The following is a 19,424-nucleotide window of genomic DNA, read 5'->3' as shown; positions in this document are numbered from 1 at the left end:
ACATGATTCTGCACTACCTAATCTATAAAATACTACTTGATCACGATATTCTACAAATTTGTGAGAACTGTAATGGAATTGGCGTCTGAAATGTCAACAGGATTTTTCACTGCATAGTTGGAATTCAGTCTTCTGTTGAGGACAACTACGAATCTGTGCTCACACTGAAGATGGAAACAGCGCCACATATACCAAATGTCCTAGTCTTAAATGGTTGTCTACATCAATGGTTCTGAGGCTGCTTTTCTCATCGAACGAAGGCGCCGGTTCCCGGAATATTAGACATTGAGCTACAAAAATAATTCAGGAAATAATAAATATAAAAAACTGAGTTCATCGAATGTGATCCTCGGCTAAAGACAGCATCAACTTTGCGGAGCGACCCTCTTGGTAAAACGACAGAACTTAAATACTTCAGCAACCATCTTGAGGTTTCGAATGGAGAAACGCTTTCCGTTTGCTAAAGCACGTGGTAATTCCTGCTTGGATGCTGTGGTAACTAATGACAGCAGAGTTAATCCACAAGAAAGCATCTTAAAAATTGAGAGCAAAAATTTCTAAATTTATCATTCGTCCGCTGGCTCTTCGCGATTCAGAACATTAGACGGCTGTGACAAAGCGTGATAAGCCCCAAAATTATGCATTTAGATATGCACCAAAAGACTTGGCGATCGAGAAATGATCATGTCAGGCAGTATAATGGAGTAGCAAAAAACACTAAAAAATTTGAAGAAATGGACCTCGAGTAGTATGGGCGCATTACCAGAAGAGATAGCAACTTTATTGGAAAATCGCCATCTGTTACGTCCAGGAGCAGCTCAACACTGTAAACAGCCGAAGTAGCGATTGTTGCGCAAGATGAAGCAAAACATGAAACTGGCAGGCACAAGCTAAACGATTGCTTCAGGAGGAACTAGTATTAAACAATAACCAAAGAAGCTGACCCGCAGTCTTTGTGTGACCCAAGATTTCAGTAAAGTTGCACACACTCTATGCATAATAGTGAGTCAACACTCTTAATGATTTCTCCTATAATCGTGTAATCAATGAAGGGTCTCTCCTAGTGGGATCACTGCTAAATTAAGACTTTTAACGTTTATCCACCAAGTACATGAAAGACGAATTTGCATGTGTGCAGTCGTCACCGGTGCTACGAAAGATACAAGCAGCCACCCGTCTTTTATTTATACTTGTCCAACAGCATAAAAAGTAAACAACGCCATTCTAGATCGTAAACAAGCCTTTCGTAGAATTACCCAGTCGTTATCACTGCCAAAGAGATGCACCCACTGGCTTCTCGCTTGTCGTTTCCTTATCTTTTTCGCTTTAATAACAAGCGCACAAATCACTGCTAGCTCTTGAATGTCCTTTGTGCAACTTGTTAGCCTTCCCTACACTAGTTCCCTATTCTGTGTGCACGCAACAGCTGCTCGCCTCAACCAGAACCTCGTACGAAGGAGGACGCATAATTTAGTAAAGCAACATGCTAGCTCTAGAATAACAGTACGTTATAAGTTGGCGGTTATCTGAACATAAAATAAGTTGGGGGAAGAGAGTGTGCCCTGCTTTTACAAACTACTTTGTCACCGACAGCCCAAAAATGATTGTTACTTCCTTTTGCGTAAATTACATATACACTGCCAGCAAAAGAAGTGAAGCACCTAGAACTGGAGGAGGAAACGAAATGAAACTTCAAATGTTAAGAGGGTATGCGATATTTTATCAGTGATATTATTAAAAAGATATTGGCAATATGAGTCCACTTATAAGTATGGCGATGCGCGCCCCCTGGCGTGGAAGCATACACTGACTCGGTTACGAAGTGTCTCATAAGGCTGTTGTATCCACTCCTGAGGCAAGCTAACTCACAACTGTAGTAACTGGGCCTTGATATCCTGGACGTTGGCACTGAGACGGAGTTGAGGGCCGAACTGATCCCACTCATGTTCTATCGGGGACAGGTCTGCGGTTCTTGCTGGCCACCGGAGTGCCTGAACATCACGCAAATAATTCATAGAGACAGGTGCCATGAGTCGAGGAGGATTCTCCTGTTGGAAAATGGCATCACGATACTGTCGCATCAGAGGTAACCGAAGAGGACGCAGGGTATCCACGAGATGTCGTCAGAGTTTCCTAAATCACTTTCAACCACGATCTGAAGTCACACCCGATGGCTCCCCAAACAATGCCTCCAGAAATAACACCACTGCGCCTCACCAAAACATTGGAAGATTGGACCTCGCCCCGAGGTCACAGCCATACACGTTGACAGTGGTCATCCACGATAATGCAGAACCGAGATTCATTGCTGCACAAAATGCAATAGCATTCATCAGCAATCCATGCTGTCTGTTCACTGCTCCACACCATCGCAGACTCTTGTGTTGTGGTGTTAACGGCAGCCTACACGTGGGACAGTAACTCCTTAGTCCGATTGTTTGTAGTCTCCAGCCAGTTGTTGTGGGATGACACACGATACTGCATGGAGTCCATTTCTTGTTTTCAAATAGCAGTCGCAGACGCGAAGGGCTTACGATGTGCCTGGTACACAGTGTGGTCGACCTGAACCTTGATGACGACTATGCCTGGCGTTAAGTTCCATGCTGTCCAACATTGGGCCACTGTCACATCCAAAAGCCCCACGAATTTGGATATTTGAATCACTGAAACCACCAGACAAATGCAGACCCACAATTAGAACACATTCAGACTGTCAGTTGTTGATAACTGTGTCTCGCACGATTACACTCAACATATGAGCCTGTACACTCCCCTTATGTACCCTACCAGGCCTGTTAACAACACCAAACTCGAACAACCCTCATGCACTCTGTCTGCTCTACACGTCACAGAGAATTTTGCATTGACATTCTACTACAACTTCTGGGTACAACTTTTTTTTTGTCACTAAGTATACACATGTGTGTGTGTGTGTGTGTGTGTGTGTGTGTGTGTGTGTGTGTGTGTGTGTAAGTAGAATGGCGAAGACGGAACTCAGCACGCAGCAGCCAAAAAAATGTTTTGTACGACAAGTGACCTTCATTCAGAATGCTGCTTGACTTGGAAGAAAAAACCTACAGAACGGGGTCAGTACTAATGATGTATGACATGCTGAACATGAGCTAGATTCCACGGAGAAAATTCATTGTTTATCGAGAAATATATTTTTCACAATCATGCCTCGATTTGCCTAGTTCGTGTTCAGCATGTCACACATCAATGATGCAACCCCTACGCTTTACTATACAGGGTGTCCCAGGAGGAATGGTCAATATTCACAAATATGACAGGAAACATCATTTGAAGCAAGAAACTTCGTATGGACATATTGTCTATTCCGAATGGTTTCCAAGGCAGAACACATTTAACGTACATTGTTACTTATTTGCTGTATTATTCAATATATTGCCAGGTTTACAAACGTAAACATGTACAACACTTAGTAAACATTAAAATATAAGGATCAGCTAAAAGGTACGTATTTTTAACACATTCACCTCTAAGCGTTATCGTGCGCCTGTTGTACAAATCACAGTAAATGTTAGAATATCCCACAGTCAACTCGAGTGCATTTGTGCACTCTTGGAAAATTTTTTGTTGCTTGTCTGAGTGCCCATGCTCGTTCCCTAATGAGGGCAATAGCGTCTATGATGCGACAAAGCTCATCTCGCGTATTCACCTTTCATTTATAAATCTCAAATTCGAGCCAAACCGAGCGAGATGGCGCAGTGGTTAGCACACTGGTCTCGCATTCGGGAGGACGACGGTCCAATCCCGCGCCCGGCCATCCTGATTTAGATTTTCCGTGATTTCCTTAAGTCGCTTCAGGATAATGTCGGGATGATTCCTTTGAAAAGACACGGCTGACTTCCCTCCCCATCCTTCGATAATCCGATGAGACCGCTGACCTCGCTGTTTAGCCTCTTCCACCAAATCAACCAACCAACAAACCAACTTAAGCCTACCTCACAAACATAAAATCTAATGGCGCAATGTCTGGTGATATAGGTAGTCAGTTAATTGTACTCCCACGAGCAATCAAGCGATTAGGGTAAGAGTGGCTGAGATGTTCCCTCACACGTCTCGTAAAATGTGGAGGGGCTTCATTTGGAAGTACACTGCAGTGTGTGTGGCCAAACGAACGTCTTCCGTCAGTACAACAACGAATTTTCCAAAAAAAATGCAAATAATTCTGTATCGTCATACATTTTTGCAAAATAACTAGATCTATCAAATTCTTAACGATCAAGCCGCATCCAATCCTGATTGAAAAACGAGGTTCCAAATTGGTTTGCACTGTTGCATGTGAATTTTCCTGCGACCATCGATGATTATTACGTGTATTGTTGATCACATTCCGTGTAAAAGTGCCTTCATCAGTGAATAATATTAATGGAAGGAAATGACGATTGTCACTTAATTAGTGAGAAAATTCATGTCGCGTGACGTTTTCGCGAGTGTGAAGATTATGGACATGCTTTATATGAAATGGGTAAGAGTTTCCCGCCTCTTAGGTCCATACGCGTGTCCGTGGGACTTTCATCCGTGCAGAAAATCGTTATGTGCAGGCAGCAGGACTACGCTGCATCATTTCGACAATGTGTTACTGTTCCTGCACAGGTTGCTGAATTGCTCATTCAGAATAAAAATGCGATCTTGGAAGAATACCTGTTTCACGCAATGTGCTGAAAATTCTGAACATTCCAAGATTAGGATTTCGACGTATCGGAAAACAGCAACGTTGTTCTTCGACGGCAATAGGAGCATTCAAAATGGTTCAAATGGCTCTGAGCACTGTGGGACTCAACTGCTGTGGTCATCAGTCCCCTAGAACTTAGAACTACTTAAACCTAACTAACCTAAGGACATCACACACATCCATGCCCGAGGCAGGATTCGAACCTGCGACCGTAGCAGTCGCACGGTTCCGGACTGTGCGCCTAGAACCGCGAGACCACCGCGGCCGGCAATAGGAGCATTACCTTCGCGGTAGCCGTAAACATACATCACATTTGCTTCTTAATTAGGGTTGATGTATGGCCTTTCAGTCAGCGCGTGTATAGAATTCACCGATACTTCTCTCTGATACACACTGCATCCCTTGCACTACTTCACTCACAACACACCATGGCTAGCTGCGCGTCTGAGTTAGTTTTACTTCAGAAAGACATTAAACGTGTTCTATCTGAGAAACCATTAGAATAGGGCACATGTGTATATGAAGTTTCTTGCTTCAAATGAGCGTTCCTGATAGATCCCTGAATATGGGCCATTCCCCCTGGGACATGCTGCGTAAAGGATAATCTTGTCTTAGAAAAAAAAAGAAAAATTTGTAGAGCAGTAATCCCTGCCGTCTAACGATGGACCTATGTCCGAAACTGGTTATGATAAGTAAATCATTCATTCAGAAAGTGTTGTTGGCTGAATTTTTTTCTTCAGTGATTGTTACAAAAACAGCCGAGTGTTGTCGAATCATAATGGATAAAATAGTCTCTCATAACTCTTATACTATCAAAATTTACACAACTTAAGGTTGCAGTTTGCGTTGCTAAGATCAGTATTTCACATAACACTACAAATGTGAACGCAAGTATGCAGACTATGGCTATGCGGGCACGTAAATGAGCAGAATGCCATTTATTTGAGTCATTTCGTCTACCTTCAGGACGCCAGCCTTTCCATTACTTTTTTTTTGTTAGAAAATGGTTATTCTCTCTTTCTGTCTTGTCTTATTCAACTTCCTCTGAATTGTCAGTCCTATCTGTGAATCCTAGAACCGTGTCGGCTTTGCTGTCAGCAGTAGTGTTGTGTTGGCAGAAGAGCCAACACCGTGTTACTATATTAGTGGAGGCCGAAATGCACGCGTTTTAGCTCACGCAGGCTGGCGTGAGGAGGGAAGAACTATACAGGGCTATTACAAATGATTGAAGCGATTTCATAAATTCACTGTAGCTCCATTCATTGACATATGGTCACGACACACTACAGATACGTAGAAAAACTCATAAAGTTTTGTTTGGCTGAAGCCGCACTTCAGGTTTCTGCCACCAGAGCGCTCGAGAGCACAGTGAGACAAAATGGCGACAGGAGCCGAGAAAGCGTATGTCGTGTTTGAAATGCACTCACATCAGTCAATAATAACAGTGCAACGACACTTCAGGACGAAGTTCAACAAAGATCCACCAACTGCTAACTCCATTCGGCGATGGTATGCGCAGTTTAAAGCTTCTGGATGCCTCTGTAAGGGGAAATCAACGGGTCGGCCTGCAGTGAGCGAAGAAACGGTTGAACGCGTGCGGGCAAGTTTCATGCGTAGCCCGCGGAAGTCGACGAATAAAGCAAGCAGGGAGCTAAACGTACCACAGCCGACGGTTTGGAAAATCTTACGGAAAAGGCTAAAGCAGAAGCATTTCTTAAACAGGAGATTGGAAAACCGATGGATCGGTCGTGGTGGAGATCATGATCAACAATTCATGTCATGGCATCCACGCTCTCCCGACTTAACCCCATGTGATTTCTTTCTGTGGGGTTATGTGAAAGATTCAGTGTTTAAACCTCCTCTACCAAGAAACGTGCCAGAACTGCGAGCTTGAATCAACAATGCTTTCGAACTCATTGATGGGGACATGCTGCGCCGAGTGTGGGAGGAACTTGATTATCGGCTTGATGTCTGCCGAATCACTAAAGGCGCACATATCGAACATTTGTGAATGCCTAAAAAAACTTTTTGAGTTTTTGTATGTGTGTGCAAAGCATTGTGAAAATATCTCAAATAATAAAGTTATTGTAGAGCTGTGAAATCGCTTCAATCATTTGTAATAACCCTGTACTGACGTGAGGTCTGGAACATGACAAGGAATTAGAAATCAGAAAGCGGACGTAATTAGTTGGATACTTAACTTTAATCCATTAATGATGAACGTCGCTCTTGACGGTACATGATTCACAATATTATCTGTTCAGAATACATTCGTAGTAACTTAATATGGCGCCTTACTAGGTCGTAGCAAATGACGTAGCTGAAGGCTATGCTAAACTGTCGTCTCTGCAAATGAGAACGTATGTAGACAGTGAACCATCGCTAGCAAAGTCGGCTGTACAACTGGGGCGAGTGCTAGTGAGTCTCTCTAGACTAGACCTGCCGTGTGGCGGCGCTCGGTCTGCAATCACTGATAGTGGCGACACGCGGGTCCGACGTATACTAACGCACCGCGGCCGATTTAAGGGCTACCACCTAGCAAGTGTGGTGTCTGGCGGTGACACCACAAGTAGTCCACCTGCCTGTGAATGAGCGCCCTGTTTCTTGGTGGAATGTTCTCCACAGCCCACGAGGGCGCAAGCCCACCCACGACGGCCAGAAACTGAGAAGTATAAGTTTGTAATTTTGTAGAGCTCCTAGTCGTTTTAGAGAAATTTATTTTTCAGCCTGCTTTGTTCTCTGTAAGTTATTTGAGAAATTCTGGAATTGATATACGTAAAAATACATGGCGGTTTTACTAAATGAGGACACGCGCCAACAAACGAGCCCTGAGAGGATGAGGATCACAAAGCTGATTGTGACAGAGAGCAGGATCTGCGTTCCATGTAAACTACACGCACTTGAAGGCGGATGTAAAAGACGTTTGACTGTGTAGTTTTCAATGATTGAAAACACACATGAGAACACACCAGACAAGTGGGAATGTTCTGTGTGTACTTATGTTTTATTTTCACATTCAAGAGTGCAGTGAGCTCAAGCACCATTATATGGTAGTCACGTTATCCTTCGTACCAGTAAAGTGACGTCTTGCAGCAGGGGATGCAGTGTCACCCGCAGGAAGTGCAGATACGCTTTGCCTGTGAGTGGGGCGTTGAGGAAGGATGACTGGTGCTAAGCCAATTATTCCCTCCCGCACATCGAGGCTGAACCGGTGCTGATGATTCTCTGCCGTCATGCCCTGCGAATTCTTCGTAACCCACAGGTGGGTGCTGTGAAGGTTGACGATAACGCCCCTTGTAAAGGTAGCCTTATTTGTGAGTAGACTAAGTCACAGAAATCCCAGCACTTTCGGCATAGTTGAAAAATTATTTTTACTTCCTCCTTCATACTATGCGTTTTTTAACTTCTTAACCTGCACAAAAACTAGAACTTCATACGTGCTAAATACATGTGTTCCAGATTGTATGTGATGCTCCAATAACTATAAACATGGATTCTGAAGCAGATGAGCAGTGTGGACGGTTATATTGCGAATCATATAGTGCATGCTTAAACAACTGGTGCTGACATTCGATACGAGCCGGTTTTCAGATAGTGTCTTTTTGCAAGTGTTAGATACTAAAATGTAAATTATTTTCTGCTATGGGAGTCGTTCACACAATTATAGATTATACAGCATGAGAAAGATAACACAGTCCACCCAAGATAAATCTAGAATGAGCAAATATCTCGAGGTGCGGTTTCCGCCGAGTTATAGCGGACAATATGGTGAATTTCCTGACGTTCGAAAGTAATTTTTATCGTTTATAGTCGCTATGTTGTGATACCAACTTTGCTTATCTTATGGAACTATATACTTTTTTCTGTGGTATTTGAAAGAAGTTTGTAAGAGAAGTTCAACGACATAATATGTATGGGACTTAATCAAATGGTATGAAGACAACGGCGCCGCGAACCACAGTCCCGTCGTCAGGAGAAGAGCTTCTACAATCGTATGCCCTGTTATACCAACTGTAAGCAAGCACGTAACTCAGGTACGGTTCGTGTGTGTACTATCGCGGCCGTCATACCAAGTTCTCAAAATGTTGGCCTTGAACGTTACTACGCTCCGGAGAAACAATACTGCATGTTGAATTTCACCTGGAGTTAAAGGCAGCACAGGTCTGTATTATAAGGCATTTCATGCTTTTGGGACTCGTTGGTGTTTTTTTTTTCGCCAAACATGAAAGTACAGATATGTTAAGTTTGGTGTCTGTGCAAATCATTTTGCGTTTCCGTTCAAATGATCTGCAAATCTTCTCTTAAGAGGGTCTGTCATTACATGTGCGGAATGGCAGGACATCCATCATGTTGGTACCACATTGTCCTCCACAAAGGACCGGTATTTGCCTTTAGAGATTAAGAAAACTGTGAAAAATATAGATCTGGATTTACGTACTGGAGTTGGAACTACTGTCCTCCGCAATGCGAGTCCATTGTCATACCACTCCAAGCACATCGCTCGGAATTTTCCTGCAGAAGACCGAGCTCTGAATATCTCATTGACTGAATATTCAAGGGTCATTCATTACGTGCAACTGCATTTAACCTCGCAGGACTCAAAAGCCTTTGCCTAAATTTGTTATGCCGTTTGCATCAAGGGAAATCTTCTTTCTCTAATACATGATGTCGTACGAAGTAGCCCATAGAATTTTGAGGAGATTTTAGTCGTACGGGAAAATTATAATCTCATATATGAGAGATGCGAAAGATAGCCTAACGAAACAATCTGACCTAAAAACTACATATAATACAAAGTTCTTGAACCGAACCATGCTGCAGATGTATTACATATGTTGCAACTAACACCCTCTTGACCGATACTGGCTGAGATAAAGTTAAGCGATTTTGCTACAGCTTTAGCACAAAATATAAATCACCAAAAAAAGGCTGAACAGTCTACATGTTCATTACACTGGACGAAGAGGCGTTCGTGACTTTCTCATACTGGAGATAAGAAATTTAAAATTCGGCAGGAACCATGTAGAAGAAGGCAAGGCTAGAAATCTGAAACCAAACATAACAGTAAGAAATGGTGGATGTCCTTCATGTTAAATGAAAAATGTCAAAGAGTGAAGAGAAGGGAGCACATTCTACAGAGGAGACACGAAGTATAACGTAACGTTCCGAACAGGCAGTCACCAAATGAAGTGCGTTCCGCACCATGAAAGCTATTTGGAATTTTTTTTCGGCTACCGCAGCAGAGTTTTTTATGTTCTTCTACCAAAAACCAAATTTTCTATCGCACGTTAAGACTTTCACTGTTGTGAATAAAAAGATATTGGCTCTTATTAGACAGAAACAGAAGATTTGTGGTTTGACATCTGTTCACCTTTGAAGTCGTCAGAGATAAAGTAACAACGACATGTGAGAAAAGGGGCCACGAACTGAATCAGGATGAACAAACTGAGATCTGAACCGCGCTCCTCCTGAGTACAAGTCGAATTCCTTGAACACCGCCTCACTTCTCTCCGTGCCACACAACAAATTCCGTACTACAGTGGGGACGATTTGTATTGATATCAGTACTATTTTTTTAACAAATCCAAAAGCTCTGTAGAGTCTCTGTGGGATTTTGAGTTACATGACTAATTACCTTCGTTTTAACCGTAACTTATCACTCGTTTCTTGAGGAGGAACTACTCTCAAAAATTGGTAAAGAATTAGTTCTATACTGATATTTACAGGTAAGTTCTTTATTGCTGCTATTTATGGATACCAGTGAAACAGAGCTGTAGCAGCAATATGCAGGGTGTTCGTAAATTCCCATTACAAATTTCTGGGACTTGTAGAGGAGAGTGAGCACGTAATATCTTTCAATTCTGATGTATAAAGCGTCCGCGTCTGATGCACTAGAAATTGAAGAGACACGAGATGGGGTGGATAGTGGACACCAGGATATGCTTTGTAAGTACAGTGCCTGTAACCACGTTGGCGGTCACCACATCGAACCACTGTTGTAATGCATCTGTACAGTTCTGTGCGTACAGTATACTGGGTTCTTTTTTGTTTTGGAATAATGTAAGCACCTAATGTTTGAGTGTTAATACAACGAAATGTGCTTAGGTGATAAATGGACGTTTCGTCTTGTTTCCTTTCGAATTGTTACCTAGTGGTTATACTGTGTCACGCTTAATTAAATTCAAGTGGATGAATTAAACGCCTGAACTGAAACCGTCGTATAAGAGAAACGGTACGTTTCTGGACATGGGTTCCGATTCAAAATATTATGTACTCACTCATCTCTACAAGTCCTAGAAGTTTGTTACGGTAATTTCCATACACCCTGTAGAACAAATTCTGAGTTCAGATATAGTGACACTGTTGACAATAATGGTCTCCTCCATCACTTCCAACACCAATTATAAGAACACCACTCATGTGCTCTTCCCACATAACATTCTGAAAGTCGTGGAATAAGATAATCATATTCATTCGATATTCCCAGTCCGACACCTACAAAAGAAAATGAGTTCACATTAGATATATAGGAAGACCTGCCATAAGACTGATAGTTTCTTGACATCGGACAGCAGCTTGTTATCCTGCGAAGACAAGAGATTTTGTGTGATCGTCAGCGTACTGTAGTAGATCCAGTAATGTTTTCGTTTTACATGAATCAGTCAACAGATAATATGAGTTGAATTCTGAGATGTTTCACGAATAACGAGGTTATACACGAAAGAGAGTATCCGAAGAAATAAATGAACAAATATTCGCATTATGAAATACTTTTCAATTTATAAAACATAAAGTGGTTTAATCTTTTACTCTAGGTTTTCAGAGCCGTGTCACACAAATATTTGAAATCGAGATTTCTTGAAGATACGAAATTAGAGAACTATATAGTTTAATCATGTATAACACATGCGTCAGACTTAGATACCTGGAAATAGTACTATCACCTGATAGAAATAGCTTATAAAACACCTGTACAACCTACACACTTTCGTCATAAAATATGATCATTCTAGTATATACATCGGACACAGTGAGCTTCTTTCCGTCTTATTTGTAACACCGTGACGCTGTCTTTTGTTTCCTTCTTGAACTACAACAATTTGGGAACATTCTGAGACTTCAGAATATCTGTTGATAATATGAAGGTTTGTTGGTCTACTTCCATGTCACACATTACATACTTCCAACGAGGCTAAATTCCATATGCGTTCATAGTTAGCGTCCTTTACAAAAGTGACAATCAACTTGGGGTGCCAGTCATGCGATACCAAGTGCCACGACAGTGAACAGAGTTCACGGGAGAACGTTTGCTTCAGAAATGCCAACATATACCTTGTAAGACGGCGCCATCCGATTTTCTACAGCGCTATTTGCTTAAATATTGTTGATGAAGTGATTTCAGTTCTTAGACAGGTAAATACAAAAAATGGCATAAGTGTGCGTCTCGTAGTGACGCCAAGAAAGACGCACCGGGTTGAAATGTGGTTTTCTACGATTGCTCAGCATCATTCTCAAACAGAATTTTGTATCCATACAAACTAATGATAGGGTTATTCCCATGATATACATTTCGTGGTCTGTCACGTAACACTTGCAGTAATACTAATGTCTCATGGAAAATATCGAGCAAGGTGCCGTAGTGGACTCGCATTCCGGAGGACGACGGTTATATCCGTGCCCGGCCATTCAGATTTAGGTTACCAGTGATTTCTCTAAATCAAGCCAGACAAATGCCGCGATAGTACCTTTGAAAATGGCTCGGCCGAGTTCCTTCTCCATCCTTTCGTAAATCCGAGCTTGTGTTCCGTCTCTAATAACCGCGCTGACGATAGGACTTTAAACTTCACCTTCCTTCTTTCCATCATGGAAAATTACATACTTAACTGTTAGACCTTGACAGTGTTAGCTTCACTGTTAAAGAGAGTGGCCAGATTCAGCCCATTACCTTTTAGTGTTGAGTTATTGCGAATTCTTTCATGCAACCGGGCTTTGTACACTATTCATCGTATAATTCCTGCATAACACAGTATGTATTTCCTGTATTCCGTGAACGTCACGAAGATGAAAATGAAATTTCACTAAATATAAGTTCCGCGGTAGTTTTACACTTACACATATACATAGCCTGACTGTAGTACCTAGAACCGCTCGGCCACACCGGCCGGCAACTCCCTGCACATTTTGTGTTAACCCACACCATTAGTCGGACACTAGCAGCGGCCGTGGTGGAGAATTACCATCCTATCCTTAGACTGCCATTAACATAACAACAGAAACAGCTGCGTTTGGAGTGGTGCCGCGACCGGGAAGCATAGGCTGCTGATGAATGGCATCATATTGTATTTAGCGAAGAATCGGCGTTCAGCAGGTCAATGCTCGTCGACATATGGCAAGTGTTTCTATGAACTGCCTGTATGATGAGGTACTCACGTCGCAGTAAGATCCCCAGATTTGCCCGATAGAACATGTGTGAGACCAACTCTCACACCAACTCCGTCCCAGATCCAGCATATCAAAAGCCAGTTACAACAGTTGTGGGCCAGCTTAGCTCAGGAGGGGGGTATGCAACGGTTTTATGAGACCCTTCCCAACCGAATCAATGAATGTATCCAGGTAAGGTCATGCTTATAGGTGGGCTCATGTTTTCAAGTTATTTGTAAATTTGACTCAGTTTTGTAGTCAGTCAAATAACATCACTTACCCTCTCAACCCACGAAGTTTTTAATTTCTTCCTCTTCTTGTGGGCGTTTCTCTTTTTTGTCAGGCAGTATAATGTCAGCATAAATTATGAAGTATTAACGACTCCTTTGGATTAATAACTACTTTTTCCTTCTTGTAAATTAATTCTTTTAAACGTGTTACTTTTTAGCTCTATACAGAAGGCGAGTACTACAGAGCCGAGCCACTACTGCCCTTTTTCGCTACGCTAAGTGAAAAGCATTGAAGGGAACTTTAAGAATAAACTTCAGAATTAGTTTTCGATCTTCAGCGGTAAACCTTAAGTGTTAGTAAAGTCTCCATAAATTCAGTTATCGGAAATTCAAAGTGACATTATTGTTTTCAGTTTTGTAGGAAACGTAAATTCTAGCTTTTAGCTGAGAAGTGCTAAACAGAAAGTTGTTAGATATGGTTCCAAACTAAAGCCGTTAATTTCTAAGTTATAATTAAAATACGTTTCAGCTGGTGTTCCACTTAGTTTGCCTGTCCACTGAGAAACCAGTCACGTGGAATACAGGGAGGCTGTAATTAATCTTTCATTACTTGAGAGGGGCCTCCATGAAAAACGAGTAACCAGAGGACAATAAAATTTTGAGGAAACTTCTGTAAGGACATATAGAAGAGAAGAACGAATAAACCAATTAAAGAAACACGTATTAATTTCTACATGTGAGGGTAACATTTCTTAACCGATTATGTTCCAGGTTACAAACGTTGCTCATTGTGACAACCATCAGCATCCACGGCAGCCTGGACCGCACTAGAGATAGCTCTTCTGTTGCCCGAAACAGCGATGGACCATGTAATGTTCAGCTGTCGCGACACAGCTAGCGCACTGCTTGGAGATCGCACATCGCATACAACATTGTCAACCATGGCAACAGTGACGCCTTCAACAATTTGTGGCGCAACGGGCCGTTGGCCCTTCCCAGGAATAATTTCCAAATCACTACTTAATTCGAATTTCCGAACCACATTCTTCAACTCCGGTGCGGAAAGAGGACGTCTCCGTATTCCTTTGATGCGTTGACACTCGCAAAGAGTAGCTGCAGTATTTCTATTTTTCTGGATAAACAGCTTTACGAGTAAAGCCCTACCCTCCTTTTCTAGGCCTATACTGACTGCTTGCAACCGTATTGCACACTGGTGCTTGTATTTCAATCCTACGTCGCCGCACCAGTACCGGCGCATAACGGCAAGTCATTATAACAATACAACGCGATTCCTGCAACGCACATAATTCCTATGAAGTTGGCTACCCACATGGTAAATAGCTTTCTGTCTACCATGTCTCAAGTAGCGAAAGTTCAATTACATATAACCCCCTTGTACTTCGCATCTATGCAGTTTGTAAGCCCACTGGACTGAATTTTATACACATCCTTAAAAGAGGACACTGGTCGATTAGGAGCGCTGTATATGGTGTAAAACTGGCCCCAGGAGATAATGTAACTGTCCCCAGATGGCCTAAGGCGTGGTAGTGAAGTGGTGGGTATGAGCAAGTCGACTGTAGTGAATCGGAGCAGTAACTTGGATAGGACGTGACTGAAAAGCAGGAAGAAGCTACCTTGTTTCGACATGGCCATGACCAAACTGTGAATGAAGTTGCCATATTTGTTCATGTACCAATGCGGACGGTAGCAGCACTGAATGTCTTCAACTGGTAGGGCCTTCAACATGTCGGTCACATTTCTCTGAATGTTCTCCAGAGTTCCAGAATGACGTCCTTTTAAGACATTCTTTAATTTCGGGAAAAGAAAAAGTCTCAATGCCTCAGATCATGTTAATAGGGGTGGCAGTGGAAAAACAGGAATACCTTTTGAGGTTAAAAATTTCGTGATGGAAGTGGTTGTGTGACATGTTGCGTTATCATGATGCAGCACTCACTTGTCTCCAATGATCGGTCTCACTCGATTCACCCTTTTCCTGAGACTTTCGAGGACATATTTGTAAAATACTTGGTTGACAAATTCTTTGTGCACGATACCCCTATTGTCACCAAAGCAAATCAGCATTGATTTGATCTTAGATTTGCTCATTCGATCGAGGAGATGTCACAGTGTGACACTCCTCACTTTGCCACTTTGTTTCAGGATCATATTAAAGAAAGCAGGTTTCATCAGCTGTGATCACACGACTGAACCATTTGTGTTCATTGGAAATCCTCCCATGAAGATTGACACATACGTTTTTTCGATTGTCTTTCTGGTCATTTTTGAAGTTCCTCTGCAACATTTTGGCACAAACCTGTCGCATGTGCAAAACATCAGTCAAAGTTTGACGGATGGTGAAAGTTTTATAAATTATAGAGCGCAGCATTCAGTCGTCCTTTTTTTTAGGTTTTATTTGGCAGAATCAGATTTCGGCTAGTGCCTAGCCATTATCAATGAACTGTTTTCTAGTCTCAGTGCATGTCAGTTCCCTGTTGTTCGGGCGCCAGTCACAGTTCTTAGAATACTAGCCGAAGTCCGGATTTGCCAAATAAAACCTGCAAAAAAGTACAACTGATTGCTGCGTCCTATAATTTATATATCATATCACAGCTGCTGTGTGCACCCACGTTCCTAATGGAAGGTAACTTGATACGGTGAAAATGTTTGAGTTTAGAAGGTCACACATCATCCTTTTAGTTAAACGTCGGTCTGATCTCACAAGGGCACGCATTCGTTCGACGTTTTCGTTGGCTTTTGGGGCTGAAGGTCTCCCTGAGCGTGTTTCATCTTCCACGCGTTCTCGGCCTTCCAAAAATGATTTGTGCCAGTGTAAAAGTTATGCTCTCTACAAGAAATGTTCCCCCTAGGCCTATTTCAGCTTTCCAAACGTCACACTCATGGATTCCCCAAGTTTAACTTGATGGCATATCTTTACTCCGTATCCCGCTGTTCCATTTTCATAACACACAACAAAACAACAACTTCACAGATGGCGCTCTCAAAAATCACGTGTTGGTTGTACGTGGCTGAAACTCGGACTGAGCATCTGGAAGGGATGAGCACACCGGACTACACAAGTAGAAAAATACAGCAGTGCCAGATCGCTCACAGTGTTATCAGTCTCACTACTTTTCTCACGTACCTCGTACATTCTTGGTTTCACGAACACACAGGCACACTATCGCACTTCGACTACCCTGCAAAATCACCCCATCTTAATCAGACTGAAAATAGCTGAGACTATTTGTAACATGCGGTAAAAGTAGCAATCAGCATCCCCGAAAGCTGCTAGCTATATGGGATCTAACCATCGAAGAGCGGCATCAGCAGCGTGTGGCGTACATGAAGAAACGTGTAGACTGTCTTCCTCACCTAACTGAGGTCACTGTGTGTGCTGTAGGCAGGGTTTCAAAGTATCAGCCAGCTGTCTCTAGAAGGTGACTTTTCTGTTGGCCAGTGTGCGTATCGTAATAGCTGTGTTCCTATGGTAATATTATGTTCATCAAGCATTCCTTAAGCTCACTTTTACTAAATCGAAAGTTACTGAAGAGGTTTTCTGATACAAAGTTTAGTTGCCCGGGTTGGTGGAGGCTCCTTTGCAGAAAAAAGTAGTGTCAATGACATAGGTAACTTCTGCCACCAACTGTCACTAACACTTCAAAAAGGCATATAACAATACCGAACTCTTAGAGAGGGGGGAAACGGCAAGGAAGAAGAAGGAGACGAAATAAAATAGGTAACTTCATTTATCTCATAGCAGCGTACGTACATGTCCCTGAAAAAATTGGTAGCTATCTGTGAGGGAAGTATATTATGTACGATGGCCATATTAAGGATTTTGTACAAGCAGTATTGGTATAATAGCTTGTATATGTAGTCCCAAAGCTGAAGGAGTGGGAAGGGGGAGGGTCATTTTACAAGAATTATCCTTGCTCCGCTGGTAGTAAGTGTTGGAAACTTTCGTGTACTGATGTACTGCAAAAGTCACACAGGCTCTAGATTTAATACACTACGCTGCAAGTGAAACTCATACCTCAGAAAGTTTAACGTTGTTGCCTCGTGACGTGTCGTTCGTTTTGCTCATTGACACATAGAAGAAATAAAATAGAAGTGCTGTTTACTGGCGAACGCAGAACTGTGGTGTCTTTACCAAAAAACACGAGATAAAACTGCAGTAGGATGCTACGAATGTGTATGTACATCATAAATATCAGACGTCTGTCGTGTTTTTGTATTTTCAAGACATCAGACTGAACTGGGAATGCGGCTGCAGCCCTTAATTGGAACCATGACTCAAATCCGTCAAGGATCCTCGTACGATAACGGTACTAGGCTGAGAGAGGCACGAATACCGATGTGTATCCAGAATGTGAAGTTGGTAGCTGGCATTGAGGTAACGGAGATAACAAAGCGTAGGAAATAGCATAAGCTGAAAATTGATTTTATATTTTTTTACATTGGTTATCATACGTAGGGACGCAGTTACACACGTTGTCCAACACTAAGATCATTGTGCAAAAGAGATGCGCATTGTCGAAAGAGATTACACGACTTCCTGGCGACACAGCTCTGCTGCGGTTCGGATAACAAGTGCATCATAGTGTGCGATTGAAATTGCGCACCAACTAGAAAAGTACGATTCTTGAGGTAAAACGTCTAAATTGGACACAGATTCGCTGTGAAATTCTGGTGGGACAAGTGTAATTTGGCGGTTCAGCCCTCGTGAAATGGTGCCAATAATTTGAGAAAGGCTGCACAAACGTAGATGATGCTGAGTAGAATATTTAGATGTTGCACCATGCGATTTCCATCTTTTCGGCACGCTGAAAGATGAAGACATTCACACAGCGGTTCTCGAATGGCTCCGTGAACAAGGAGAGAATTTTTGCCGTCAAGGAACTGAATGATTGATTGAAAGTACCGACCTTCTTTTAGAGATACTTCATTCTCTGTGGAAAATAGTGTCATATACCTACGTCACTTTGAGGTATAATGCACCTTTCGGTAACAGTTACTTGGCCTGCCATAATAATACGTAACTCACTTTTTGAATACACGTCGTCCATAGATACAGATCGTTATATCATACGCTGCTCTTCAAGACGAGATAGATAAAATAACCACCTGTCAATAGCTCGATGGAAATGAATGAAAGTGCAGGAGCATGTAGGCAGAGGTCTTCCAGTCGTGAACAGAAAGCTGGACGTCACATCGCATGTGGTCAGCGCGGCTATAGCGCCAAATGGGGCTGATGCAATTGAACGAAGGAGAATATACAGTGTGTGTGAAACAGCGGGTAGTTACGGTGCACTGTGGTGGGGTTCTTCATTACGACATGGATCGGATACGACATCTGGATGCCTCCACAGCAGCTTTAGCTTTACATTTTATCCGTGAGAAAGGGTTTTATACTTCTATGTAGGTTTTAGCGCATGTCTTTTGTCCTCTGTGTCCTCCACCCTAGTGCTTTTAGGATGGAGGTTTTAATGTGTTGCAGAGTGGCTGACTTTCCTTTTTTATTCTCGTGGCTGGCCAGCCACTGTAATCTGCTTTCATGTTTTACTCTCTTCTCTTTCTAGCGTCTCTCTGTTGTTTTCTTGTCCTTTTTTGTTCATTTTAGTGTTCGTTGCTTTCCCTTCGTTCTTGTGGCTTTTCCTTTCTTTCCGTTTTGTGTTATATGTTTCGTCCGTTTTATTCTCACACTTGTGGCATTGTTTCATTAGGAACTAGGGGATGATGACCTAGTAGTTTGGTCCCTTCTCCCGCCTTTAAACCAACCAACATTTGGATGCCTTCTCACGGGGAACAATCATCGGGAAACTGGAAGAGGGACGGTGTGTGAAGAGCGTAGTCAAGGAGTTTGGTATTGCTCACAGCATTGTTTCACGTGCATGGGGAGCGTTCTGAACGATAGGCACCGCTGTTCAAAGGAGAGGAAGTGGTCGTTCACAGTGAACTACTGCAGCAGATGACCGCTACATTTTGCAGTGGGCAAAAAGGAACCCTCATTAAACAGTGGCTGCAATTGGAACCACAGTAAACGGGACTGCAAGGCGCGCAAGTAGTGGGACAAC

The sequence above is a fragment of the Schistocerca americana genome, chromosome X (assembly GCF_021461395.2).
Source record: "Schistocerca americana isolate TAMUIC-IGC-003095 chromosome X, iqSchAmer2.1, whole genome shotgun sequence".
Taxonomy (NCBI): domain Eukaryota; kingdom Metazoa; phylum Arthropoda; class Insecta; order Orthoptera; family Acrididae; genus Schistocerca; species Schistocerca americana.
The sequence above is the reverse complement of the archived record's forward strand: the minus strand, read 5'-3'. Positions refer to the sequence as shown.